Below are 14,131 nucleotides of genomic sequence, written 5' to 3' on the forward strand. Positions count from 1 at the left end.
ATTCTTTTCTTATCCCATTAACAGTTACATCCTACACCCCTCCCCATCCTCTTTGTCCTCCATTAGAAACTTCAGACCTTATTGCAAATCTGTTTGTTATACTGTACATAGTAATTGAAATCATTCTGTTTAGTATGACAATATTGTTAATGTCCTCATAGGGGCTATTTGGTTTAGGGTTGCATATTGTCTGAACTGGGTGCTGCTAATATTGGTCTCTCCCTTAAAGAGATTTTGGAAACCTATAGGGTCGCTATAAGCCTATAGGGGGGAAACTGGAATACCACAGATTTCCATTGCTAGAGGGGAAGATATATGAACAACATGAAAAAACAAGGGAAGAAAGTGATCCAAACAAACCTAGAGTCTATGCTAATAGAAGCCAGTGACAGCATGGTAGAAGGAATGTCAGAAAAGGACTTCAGATTATACATGATTAAGATGATTCATGAACCAAAGCATGAGTTAAGAGAGCACATGCAGGCTATGAATGATCACTCCAAATAAGCAGTTGAAAGACCAACTGCAGGAAGCAAAAGATCATTTCAACAAAGAGATAGAGATTCTAAAAAAAAAAAAAAAAAAAGGAAATCCTTGAAATGAAGGAAACAATAAACCAAATAAAAAAAACTCAATGGAAAGCATCACCAACAGACTAGACCTTTTCAAGACAGAACCTCAGACAATGAAGACAAAATATTTAATCTTGAAAATAAAGTTGCCCAAACAGAGAAGATGGTAAGAAACGATGAACAAAACTTCCAAGAACTATGGGACACCATGAAAAGACCAAATTTAAGAATTATTGGGATTGAGGAAGGCACAGAGATACAAACCAAAGGAATGAACAACCTATTCAATGAAATAATATCAGAAAATTTCCCAAACCTGAAGAATGAGATAAAAAATCAAATACAAGAGGCTTATAGAACACCAAATGCACAAAATTACAATAGATTCACACCGAGGCACATTATAATAAAAATGCCTAACATACAAAATAAAGACAGAATTTTGAAGGCTGCGAGAGAAAAGCATCAGATTACATATAGGGAAAACCAATACAGATATCAGCAGATTTCTCAGCCCACACCCTAAAAGCTAGAAGGGCCTGGAACAACATATTTCAAGTTCTGAAAGAACATTGTTGCCAACCAAGAATTCTATACCCCGCAAAACTAACCTTCAGATTTGAAAATAAAATAAAATCCTTCCATGATAAACAAAAGTTAAAAGAATTTACAAATAGAAAGCCTGCGCTACAGAATGTTCTCAACAAAATATTCCATGAGGAGGAAGTGAAAAACAACAATGTAGGTCAGCAAAGGGAGGAACTACCCTAAAGATAAAACCAATCAAAGGAGAAACCAAGTCAACTTAAAAATCAAAAATAAGCCCAAATGACTGGGAATACAAATCATATCTCAATAATAACCCTGAACTTTAATGGCCTAAACTCACCAATCAAAAGACATAGACTGGCAGAATGGATTAAAAAGAAAGACCCAACAATATGCTGCCTTCAAGAGACTCATCTCATAGAAAAGGACATCCACAGACTAAAGGTGAAAGGATGGGAAAAAACCTACCATGCCCATGGGTTCAGTAAAAAAGCGGGGGTTTCCATTCTTATATCAGATAAAGTGGACTTCAAGTCAAAGTTAGTCAGAAGGGATAAAGAAGGACATTTCATACCACTTAAAGGAACCATAAATCAGGAAGACATAATTATCATAAATATTTATGCCCCAAACAACGGTGCATCCATGTACATCAAACAAATCCTTCTCAATTCCAGGAATCAAACAGACCACAACACAATAATTCTGGGTGACTTTAACACACTGTTGTCACCAGTAGATAGATCTTCCAAACAAAAACTAAACAAAGAAAGTGTAAAACTCAATAACACAATCAATAACCTAGACTTAGTAGACATATATAGAATATTCCATCCACCAAGAAGCGAATAATACACTTTCATCTCAGCAGCACATGGAACCTTCTCGATAATAGACCATATGTTATGCCACAAAGCAGCCCTTAGGAAATGCAAAAAAATAGAGATACTGCCTTGTGTTCTATCAGATCATAATGGAATGAAATTAGAAATTGATGACAAAATAAAAAACAGAAATTACTCCAACACCTGGAGACTAAATAATATGCTACTGAGGACTGGGGAGATAGCTCAGCTGGTAGAGTGCTTGCCTCGAAAGCACAAGGCCATGAGTTCAATCCCCAGTACTGCAAAAAAATAAAATAAAATAAAAAAATAATATGCTATTGAATGGAGCATGGATAACAGAAAACATCAGGGAGGAGATTAAAAAAATTCTTAGAGGTAAATGAGAACAATGATACACCATATCAAAATCTGTGGGACAGGGGCTGGGGAGATAGCTCAGTTGGTAGAGTGCTTGCCTTGTAAGCACAAGGCCCTGGGTTCCATCTCCAGCACCAAAAAAAAAAAAAAAAATCTCTGTGACAATGTGAAAGCAGGGCTAAGAGGAAAATTCATTGCATGGAGCGCATTCGAGAAAAGAATAAAAAGTCAACAACTAAACGATCTAACCTTACAGCTGAAAGCCCCAGAAAAAGAAGAACAGAATAATAGCAAAAGTGGTAGAAGACAGGAAATGATTAAAATCAGAGCTGAAATCAATGAAATTGAAACAAAAGAAACAATTCAAAAAAATTGACAAAACAAAAAGCTGGTTCTTTGAAAAAAGTAAACGAAACAGACAAATCCTTAGCCACACTAACAAAGAGAAGGAGAGAGAAAACCCAAATTACTAAAATATCATGACAGACACCACTGAGATACAGAACATAATGAGAAGTTACTTTGAAAATCTATATTCCAACAAAATAGAAAATACCAAAGACATTGACAAATTTCTAGAGACATATGCTCCTCCCAAACTGAACCAGGAGGACATACACAATTTAAACAGATCAATATCAAGCAATGAAATAGAAGAAGCCATCAAAAGTCTACCAACCAAGAAAAGCCCAGGACCAGACAGATTCTCAGCTGAGTTCTACAAGACCTTCAAAGAAGAACTCATTCCAATACTCTTCAAAGTATTCCAGGAAATAGAAAAGGAGGGAACACTACCAAACTCATTCCATGAAGCTAGTATCACCAATATCCTTGATGAATACACATGCAGAAATCCTTAAAAAAAAATCCTGGCAAATCACATAAAAAAACATATTAAGAAGATAGTGCACCATGATCAAGTGTGGTTCATCCCTGGAATGCAAGGTTGGTTCAACATCCATAAATCAATAAACATAATCCATCATGTCAATAGACTTAAGGATAAGAGCCATATGGTTATTTCAACTGACGCAGAAAAAGCATTTGACAAAATACAACATGCCTTCATGCTCAAAACACTAGAAAAAATAGGGATAGTAGGAACATACCTGAACATTGTAAAGGTTATTTATGCTAAGCCCACAGCCAACATCATTCTTAATGGAGAAAAACTGAAAGCATTCCCTTTAAAAACGGGAACAAGACAGGGATGCCCTCTTTCACCACTTCTATTCAACATCATACTTGAAATACTAACCAGAGCAATTAGACAGACTAAAGAAATTAAAGGGATATGAATAGGAAAAGAGGAACTCAAGCTGTCACTGTTTGCTGATGACATGATTCTATCTTTAGAGGATCCAAAAATAAACTCCTCCAGAAAACTTCTAGACCTCATAAATGAATTCAGCAAAATAGCAGGATATGAAATCAACACACGTAAATCTAAAGCATTTTTATATGTAAGTGATGAAACATCTGAAAGGGAAATGGGGAAAACAACTTCACTCACAATAGCCTCAAAAAAAAAAAATACTTGGGAATCAATCTAACCAAAGAGGTGAAGGATCTCTACAATGAAAACTACAAAACATTGAAGAAAGAAATTAAAGAAGACCTTAGGAGATGGAAATATCTCCCGTGTTCTTGGATAGGCAGAATCTATATTATCAAAATGGTCATACTTTCAAAGGTGCTATACAGATTTAATGCAATTTCCAATTAAAATTCCAATGACATTTCTCCTAGAAACAGAAAAAGCAATCATGAAATTCATCTGGAAGAACAAAAGACCCAGAATAGTCAAAGCAATCCTGGGCAAGAAGAGCGATGCAGGAGGAATCACAGTACCAGACCTTAAACTCTACAATAGAGCAATAGTAACAAAAACGGCAAGGTACTGGCACCAAAATAGACAGGTAGACCAATGGTGCAGGATAGAAGACACGGAGACATACCCACATAAGTACAGTAACCTCATACTAGACAAGGGTGCTAAAAACTTACAATGGAGAAAAGATAGCCTCTTCAACAAATGGTGCTGGGGAAACTGGAAATCCATATACAGTAAAATGAAACTAAACCCCTATTTCTTACCCTGCACAAAACTCAACTCAAAATGGATCAAGGATCTAGGATTTAGACCTGAGACCCTTTACCAAATCGACGAAAAAGTAGATCCGAATCTCCATCACATTGGCTTAGGACCAGACTTCCTTAACAAGACCCCCATAGCACAAGAAATGAAAGCAAGAATCAATAAATGGTACAGATTCAAACAAAAAAGCTTTTTCTCAACAAAGGAAACAATCGATTATGTGAAAAGAGAGCTGACAGAGTAGGAGAAAAATCTTCAGACAGAGCACTCATTTCCAAAGTTTATAAAGAACTTAAAAAAACTTTACACCCAAAATACAAAGAACCCAATCAATAAATGGGCTAAGGAACCAGCAGATACTTCATAGAAGAAGATATACAGGTGAACAACAAATACATGAAAAAGTGCTCATCATCCCTAGTAATTAGAGAAATGCACATTAAAACCACCCTAAGATTTTATCTAACTCCAATTAGAATGGCTATTATCAAGAACACAAGCAATAATAAGTGTTGGCCTGGGTTTGGGGAAAAAGGCACACTCGTACATTGCTGGTGGAGTTGCAAATTTGTGCAGCCACTCTGGAAAGGAGTATGGAGATTCCTCAGAAAGCTTGGAATAGACCCACCATTTGACCCAGCTATCCCACTCCTTGGCCTATACCCAAAGGACTTAAAATCAGCATACTACAGAGATGCAGCCACATCAATGTTCATAGGAGCTCAATTTACAATAGCTAGATTGTGGAACCAACTGAGATCCCCTTCAAATGACGAATGGATAAAGAAACCATGGTATATATACACAATGGAATATTACTCAGCCATAAAGAAAAATAAAATTATGACATTTGCTGGTAAATGGATGAAGGTGGAAAATATCATGCTAAGTGAAATGAGCCAAGTCCGAAAAACCAAAGGCTGAATGTTTTCTCTGATAAGTGGATGACGATATATAACAAGAGGGGCGGCGGGGAAGAGGCGAAGAGAAGAATGAAGGAACTTTGGATGTGTAGAGGAAAATGGGGTGAGAAGGGGTGGGGGATGGAAAGACGGTAGAATGAAACGGACAGTATTACCCTATGTATGATTACATGAAGGGTGTGAGTCTACATCGTATACAACCATAGAAATGAATAGAAGTTCCCATTTGTGTACAAAGAATCAAAGTACAGTCTGTAAACATTTTTAAAATTTTTAATAAAAAAAGAGATGGATTAAAAGGAAAAAAATAAAAAGGTGGGCAACCTCGGCGCCCACCCGCAGTGAAGGGACCCCTTCAGCCAGGGAAGGGAGGCAGGGAAGCAGACACACCCACCCGGTCTGACCAGGAGCAACGGGCCCCAAGCAGCCAGGTTCCCCAGCAACCAGCAGCATCGGAGCCTCAGCTCCAGCCCTGAGAAGCCCGAGCAGACAGGCACCTGAGTGGTGCAGGTCCTAGTGGCACCTCAGCGGGAGACTGAGAGTCTGAATGAAGGACGGACAGTCACAGAGACAGCAAAGTGGCTCCTTATGAGGAACAGCGGCCGAGCCGGGGACGGCACCTGCACGGTGCTCTCGGGACTGCTGGCGCAGCTCGTCTGAGAATATGCCGCTCAGGCAACACACGCCTGTGGTTACAGCATCCTGGGAGGCTGAGGCAGGAGGTTGGCAAGTTTGAGTCCAGCCTGGGCAACTGAGACCCTGTCTCGAAACAAAATAAAGAAAAAATGATAAAAAAATAAGATGGGGGCTGGGCTGGGGCTCAGGGGGAAGCACCTGCCTAGCACGTGCAAAGCAGTGGGTTCAATCCTCAGCAGCACATAAAAATAAGTGAATAGAATAAAGGTCTATCAACATCCAAAAAATATTTAAAAAAATAAAAAAAGGCGGGTAGAGGCCGGGATGCAGCGAGCAGCACAGCACACCCCTGGCACCGGCAGGTCTACCTCGGCACCAGCCCTGGTTGCACCCATGGCTGTGAGCAGGTAATGGAATGCCTGGTGGGCCAGGCTGAGGTCAGATGGTTGTGGGGAGTCAGACAACCCAGTAGATGAGGTGTGGTGGGACCTGATGGAAACAGCTCCTGGCAGAGGGACGCTATCCAGGCAGGCTGCCTGCTCATCACGGTGGGGCTGGGGTGCAGCAATGTCTGTAGACACCAGAGGATGCCTGAGTGGGATACAGTAGCAACTAAAGAACACAGGCAGGAGGTGACGCTCGGGTGGGTGTATGGTGGAGGTGGATGGTGGAGGGTGGATGGTGGATGGTGGAAGGTGGAGGTGGAGGTGGAGGTGGAGGGTGGATGGTGGATGGTGGAGGTGGAGGTGGAGGGTGGATGGTGGAGGGTGGAGGGTGGAGGGTGGAGGTGGAGGGTGGAGGGTGGAGGTGGAGGGTGGATGGTGGAGGGTGGAGGGTGGAGGGTGGAGGTGGAGGGTGGATGTGGAGGTGGAGGGTGGAGGGTGGAGGTGGAGGTGGATGGTGGATGGTGGATGGTGGATGGTGGAGGTGGATGGTGGATGGTGGATGGTGGATGGTGGATGGTGGAGGTGGAGGTGGATGGTGGATGGTGGATGGTGGATGGTGGAGGTGGATGGTGGATGGTGGATGGTGGATGGTGGATGGTGGATGGTGGATGGTGGAGGTGGAGGTGGATGGTGGATGGTGGATGGTGGATGGTGGATGGTGGATGGTGGATGGTGGAGGTGGAGGTGGATGGTGGATGGTGGATGGTGGATGGTGGAGGTGGATGGTGGAGGTGGATGGTGGATGGTGGATGGTGGAGGTGGAGGTGGAGGTGGAGGGTGGATGGTGGAGGGTGGAGGGTGGAGGTGGAGGATGGATGGTGGATGGTGGATGGTGGAGGTGGAGGGTGGAGGTGGAGGGTGGAGGGTGGAGGGTGGAGGTGGAGGGTGGATGGTGGAGGTGGATGGTGGAGGTGGAGGGTGGAGGGTGGAGGGTGGAGGGTGGAGGGTGGAGGTGGAGGGTGGATGGTGGAGGTGGATGGTGGATGGTGGAGGTGGAGGGTGGAGGTGGATGGTGGAGGGTGGATGGTGGAGGGTGGATGGTGGAGGGTGGATGCTCCAGCTGGCAACCTAGGAGTGCAACCTAGGCAACATGGCCTGATCATTTTGACCCCGGGGTGGGGTGGCCACGGGGACCCCTCAGGCCTGTGACCAACACAGCCATGGACAGAGCCCACGTGCTAGAGGGTTAGCAGAGCAGAGCCGCCTCCACTTGGCCAGCCTGTGATGAAATCCTGCTGGCCGACCACCCTCAGACCCGCCTGCAGCTGTGCAGGACTGTACCTGGAGGGTGGGTGTGAGAAGTATCAAGGGCAGCAGTGTTTCGAGCGGCGTGGGCAGTATTTGAGAAGGCTGGGGCTGCCCCGGGGCACGCCTGCACAGCGCTGCCACGTCCCAGCCTGCAGAAGAGGGAGGAGAGAGACACATGTCAGGGGTCCACGCCGGAGTCCACCCCGACCAGCGCTCACAGCACACCGTCCCTTTACGTCACCCCTGCTTGCCTTTGAGTCACAGGGAAGCCCCAAGTCTCTGCTGTGGCTCAGCATGATCTGTCTCCAGCGCATCTGGGAGGAGGCTTGCTGGCTGACCCCTGCTCCCATGGCTGCAGGTCCCCATAGCCACCTCTGTGGAATGAGGACAGGAAGAGCAAGGAAGGACCTTAGTCAGGGGCCAAAGCAATGGCAGGAGGTCATCCGTGTCCACACTGGCACTCCGCCACCCTCCAGGAGGCAGCATGAGCGGGAGGCAGAGGCAGCACCAGGTGTGTGGGATTCCACGTGACGTGCCCCTGGCCTCCACCGCAGAGCCCCCCAGGCCACCTCCGGGGGGACGGAGTGGGGTTGGGAGGGGCTTGGCCAGGAAGGTCACTCTGAGAGGTGTGGACTTGGCCACACCCCCAGTGAGAGACAGAGGGGCCACAGGCTCTTGGCTGAAGCAGCTGAGTGCAGAGGCCCGAGGCAGAGCCCTGGCGAGGGAAGCACAAGCCAGGGTGGAGGCTGGACACCAAGACCAGCACCAACGCCTTGGCCCGGGGCCCGGCACACCTGCATGGTGGTCCCTGGGCCCACCCGACCCTGCCCTGAGGGTCGATTTCCCCACGGGTAGAAAGGGGACTTGAACGCAGTGGTGACAGCTCTGGAGTGTCCGTGGTGTGTCCAGCTGTCCACTGCACCCCAAGGCCCATCTGAGCAGGAGGCCGATGGTGCAGAGGGGCTTTGCTCCTGGGGCAAGGCTGCCCCTCACCTCACTCTGCCATTCAGGTTGGGGCAGATGTAGCTGGGGGCTCAGGAGACAGGGCCTGGGATGGGAGGAGTAGCTCCCAGGACCCCTGCAAGAGCCCCTCAGGCTCCCATGAGGCTGACCATCTGTCTGGCCCCTTCCATGGACACTGGGTGAGAAGGAGTGGCCCAGGGATCCGATCAAGTCCTAGCCCAGCAACCTGGACCCTCTCTTGATGGCCACCCTGAACATACACACTCACTCATTTGTTCACCAGTCTCTGCTGCTCACAGTGCGACCAGTAGGCACTGGTCCTGGGCGCTCAGTTGTGAGCAAGGGAGACACTTCTGCCCCAGGAATGTACCAGTCCAGCTGGCTCGGGAGTGTGGGCTCCACCTCTCTACGAGGAGCTGACACTGATGCTGGAAACAAGCTGGGCAGGGCTGCACCATGTCAGAGTGGTAAGGGCAGGTCCAGCCCAGGGCACAGCATGTGCAAAGGTCCTGCGGTGGGACAACAGAGGTGAGCCTGAGGCCGCCCTGGGATGGGGCAGAGCCACAGAAAGATATTCATCCTCTTTCACTTTTAATTAAATACATAAATACTTTTCACACATTTTTATTGTGTAAAACATACACAACACACAACCTATAAGGTCTACCATCTCAACCACGTCTAAGCGTATAATCAGTGGTGTCAAGCACTTGCAGAGGGCTGTGCGGCCGCCCTTACCATCCATATGCAGAGTGCTCTCATCTTCCTGAATTGATGCTCTGTCCGGTGGAACACTGGTTCCCAGCCTGGCTCCCACGGAGCCGCCTCCCGCCTCTGTGGCTCCCAGGGCTACAGGACCTCCTGTGGGCGGCTCCTGCAGCCCGGTCCTGCCGGGCAGCTCAGGTGGCTGTGCGCCCGTCCTCGGGTCCATGCACAGGACAGCGTGGCGCCTCGCTCCTGCTGGAGGCTGAGTGGCATTCTGTTACCCGGATGGGCCAGGCTGTTCGTCTACCAGTGGGCAGTCTGGCTGTCTGCGGTTTTGGGGTGCAGAGCTGGGGTTGGAATTCAGGCCCGGCTTGTGCTGGGTAAGCGCGCGACTGAGCGACACCCCAGCCCGGCTTTGAGCTTAAACAGAACCCTTCCCTCCCGCGGGCACTTCCACCATGGCCGCTGAGCCCAGAAGTCCCGCGTGCTCCAGCAGCGGTGGGCAGGGTGGAGACGGGCCACAGCGCCCCCCGTGTCTGCTCCTGCGTCAGCCTCCGAGCCCCTCGCTTTTCCCGTGGTTTTTACCCATGTTGTTCCCCGCAGTCCAGAATTGGCGGGTTCTCTCTGTGGTGCTGAGGCCTGGACTAGGACGCATCGGCTGGTTCCAGAAGGCGAGTCAAAGGCGCACCGGAGCCCAGCACCCCTCTCCTGCACGCCTCATCCTCTGGACACACCGTCACAGTGCAGAAGCCACAGTAGCCCAAAGGTGGGACAGCCCAAGCGCCCACCAGCAGATGGACAGATACACACAGCGGTCTGTGCACCTTACCTCAGCCAGGTTAGGAGCGAGGTGACACAGCTGCAGCGTGGGCGGATCCGAGAGCCAGACACACGGACCACAGGGTGTGCTCTGTGTCAGGAGGGTCCAGGACAGGAGTCCAGAGACAGGACGTGGCCCTGTGGGTGCAAGGCTGGGCGGGCAAGCGTGGAGGCTGAGGCAGGAGGGTGCTGAGTTCCAGGCCAGCCTGGGCAGCTAGCGAGGCCTGGTCTCCAAATAAAAAATAAAAAGGACTGGGGTGTGAACCAGAGGTGCAGGGCCGTGCTCCAGAAGACCCGGGTGTGAGGAGAGCTGCGCCCCGGGGTGCGGGGAGCTGGTGAAGGTGACGGAACGTGGTCTGTCTTGACCGGGATAGCGCTGCCCTTTTGTCAAGATTCTTAAAACCATTCGCTGTCAGCATGGATTTTTTTGTCATAAATAATTCTCAGTATCCTGCATTAATTTCCAGGGCTGCTGTGACAAGTGACCACAACCTGGGACTTCAAAGACCAGAGCTCTCCTCTCCCCGTCCTGGGGGGTCAGTGTCCAGTCCTGCCGACTGTGGGGCCTCCTTCCTGCCTCTCCTCATGGCCCCCGGGCCTCGGACGGCACCCAGCCGTTCCTCTGTCGACTCCATGGGTTTGGGGCCACCTCAGCAACCCAGGATGGTCTCATCCCAGACCCTGGCCTCGACTGGCCACACCTGTGAAGACCCTTTTCCCAAACGAGGACCAGCTCACAGGTCTGGGAGCTGCAAAGCAGGGGGCAGAGGGGTGCCAGGCTGGGCCCAGGCTTCTCACAGAAGGCCAGCGCGGGGACCTGGGGCAACTGTCCTTATCCCCAAGTACCCAAGCTGGGTCTCCTGCCCACTCGGTCTCACCTGGGGGGACGATCCTGCCCCCCAGGACTCTGGGCCACGCCTGGGGACTTGCATGGCTGTGGCGAGGAGGGAGCTCCTGGCAGCAGTGGGTGGGCACAGGGACATTGCTCAGCACCCTGCAGGGCCCAGTGCTTGCAGAGCCCAGGAGTGAAGTACAGTGACGTGGGGGTGCCAGGCTGGCATCGCTGCCCCATCTGTGACAAGGTAAGTCCAACAGAGTGGGAGAATCCCGGGTCTTTCGGAGGGCGGCTGGGGGCGGGGACCCCGTTGGGGAGAGTCTATGGTGCACACTCGCCCCCTAGTGGCCTCAGAGTTCCACACAGGCAGCTGGCCCCGTTTTCAGGGCATCTTAATCTGGATGGGGTGTGTGGGACTGCGGACTGGCTGACCTCATTTAGGGTCAGCCCCTCTGGCTGCTGTGGGGGGCAAGGGGGCGAGCCTGACCTGGTTCTGCCGCAGAGGGGCAGAGGTGGGCCCACAGAGAGGGAGTGTTCTGGGGTCCAGGTCCCCAGACGGGCAGGGGACGCAGGACACTTGTCTGCAGAGCAGAGGCCTGGAAGATGTGGGGGTGGTTCTCCATGGGGTGGGAGGGCTGGCATCAGAGCTGGGGGAAGGGGAAGCCCTCTGAGGGGTACGGAGGGGGTCTGGGGTAGAGATGGAACTGAGCTCCTACCTTGCAGGCTGCTCTGGGGTCCCTGTGGGGCATGGTCAGAGGGAGAGGGTCTGCAGCAGAGGGTGGAAGGCTGCGGCCTGCAGGAAGAAATGGGTGGCGGGCCTGGGTCGCGGAGGTTGCAGTGGGGGCCTCCCAGCTGTTACACCCCCTGCGCCCGGGAGAATCAGCTGGGCCCTGGTAGTAGCCTGGGTCTCCTGCCTGTGACCTGTCCCAGCACCCACAAGCCAGGCTGGTGGGTGCTGGGGTTGGAACCAGGGCCTCAGGCACTGCAGGCAAGTGCTGTGTTACACCAAGGCCCCCATACCGAGCCTCTGAAGCCCAGCGTGCAGTCCACCCTTGCACACATCTCAGTGGGGCAACCGAGGAAATGACGAGGAGGGCTGGTCAAATGCAGCCCCCAAGTGCTGGTGGGTGCAGGTCAGTGGTCAGCCTGGAAAATCACCAGATGGAATGGGCTGGGAAGTCCGGCTTCCTCTTCTGGTTCCTGGGAGAGACTGTCCGGGGCTGATGTAGTTTTCTCCTGAATGTCCCCCAGTGGAAGGAACGGACCCTAGGATTCTGCACTGGAGCTCTTTCATGAGAAATTCAGTTTCCATAATAGACAGGAAATGCAGGCTGTTGATTTCTGGTTGCGTGAACTGCTGTGTTTGTTTTGGTTTTGATGACAGCTGTCCATTTCGACTGAAATGCTGCATTTTAATGGGTAGAGTATTTTATAGTAATTCTTTCTTCTTTTTTTTTTTTTTTTTGGTACCAAGGATTGAACCCAGGGTGCTTAACCACTGAGCAACATCCCCAGCTCTTTTTTATATTTTATTTAGATACAGGGTCTCACTGAGTTGCACAGGGCCCAAGTTGCTGAGCTGAGATTAGAGGCATGCACCACCATGCCTGGCTTATGATTATTTTTCTCCAAAGAATTTGGGAGGAGGCTGTGGTGCAGCTCAGTGGTAGACTGCAGGCATAGCGTGATTGAAACCCTGGTGTCAATCCCCAGTGTGCGCGCGCCCACACACACGATCATTCTCTGCTGTGTAGCTGGGTGGATGGGTGCCCCCACCCAGCACTGCACCAAGGACCCTGTGATGGGGGGTCCTTTGACAACCCCAAAGCCTGGTGGACCCTTCTCAGCAAGATGTGCACTGTTACTCCCAATTTTGCAAATGGTTTTAAGGATCTCACCGACCTTGGGTCCAAACCCCATGGGCTCAGCTCCGAATTATAAAAAGTCTCCTCTGTTCATTTAAATATGTTGGGGACTAAATGGGAAGATTTGGATGAGGGGGTGGGGGTGCTGGGGTGAGTGCCTGTCTCCTGAGTTACTCCAGAGGCTGAGGCAGGAGGATCATTTGAACCCAGGTGTTCAAGACCAGCCCAGGCAAGGTAACATGACACCATATTAAAAAAGAGAGAGAGATTTAGCCAGGTGCGTGTAAGCCTGTAATCCCAGCAACTTGGGAGGCTGAGGTGGGAGGATTGCAAATTCAAAGCCAGTCTCAGCACCTTAGTGAGCACCTGTTTCAAAAAAAAAAAAATTAAAAAGGGGGTTGCTGGGGATGTGGCTCAGTGGTTAAAAGTGCCTCTGGGTTTAATCCCCAATACCAAAAATAAATAAGTAAAATAAAAAATTTTTAAAAATTTGGAGGAACACACATGGAAGGAAGTTGTAGAACATGCTAGGAAACTAATCCTAATCATGTAAAAAAAAAATTGTGTTTGTGGGAACATGGGAGACAGGTTGTTTTAGTTTGAATTCTGGCTCTTCCAGTTCCTGGCTGTGTGGTCTTAGGAAAATGAGTTGCCCTCTCTGAACCCTGGGTTTTCTCCCATGAGATGGAAAGAATGTAGCGCCAATACACAGTGGAACTGGGCTGGAGGGCAGCCCCTCCCAGAGAGAGACATGCCCACGTCCTAATTCCTGAAACATGTGCCCTGACTTTATTTGGGGAAAAAGGTCTTTACACAGGAGGTGAGGTTGAGTTAGGGTCTTGGGGGGCCGGGTTTGTTTTGAATTATCCAGGTGGACCCAACACTGTCATGTGACTTTATGAGAGAGTGAGATGACCTCTGCAGAGCCATGCCTGTCACCCAGCCACTTAGGAGGCTGAGGCAGGAGGATGGCAAGTTCCAGGGCAGCCTGGACAACTTAGTGAGACCCTGTCACAAAATAAAAAGGGCCAGGGTGCATTCAGTGGTAGAGCACCCCTGGGTTCAATTCCCAATACTAAAACACCAAACAAATGGATTAAAAAAAATCTTAATCCACTTAGCTAAGCATCATGGTGAACACCTGTAATCCCAGCAATGTGAGAGACTGAGGCAGGAGGATGGCAAGTTCAAGGCCAGCCTCAGCAACTTGATGAGACCCTGTTTTAAAATAAAAAGGATGGAGGTGTGACTCAGTGGTGGAGGGCTT

At 49.5% G+C, this 14,131-nt stretch overlaps 1 long non-coding RNA gene across 1 annotated transcript; it reads right to left on the bottom strand.

Moving 5' to 3' along the window:
• Positions 1 to 7,926: 7,926 nt before the first annotated feature.
• Positions 7,927 to 12,458, bottom strand: LOC124968755 (uncharacterized). Its single transcript, XR_007105837.1, has 3 exons — positions 9,379 to 12,458; positions 8,909 to 9,149; positions 7,927 to 8,051 (listed from the first exon to the last, which is right to left on the bottom strand). It is a non-coding gene; the product is annotated as an uncharacterized LOC124968755 (long non-coding RNA).
• Between the last annotated feature and the right edge of the window lie 1,673 nt (positions 12,459 to 14,131).

This window comes from Sciurus carolinensis, chromosome 17 (genome assembly GCF_902686445.1).
Source record: "Sciurus carolinensis chromosome 17, mSciCar1.2, whole genome shotgun sequence".
NCBI classification, from domain to species: Eukaryota; Metazoa; Chordata; class Mammalia; order Rodentia; family Sciuridae; genus Sciurus; species Sciurus carolinensis.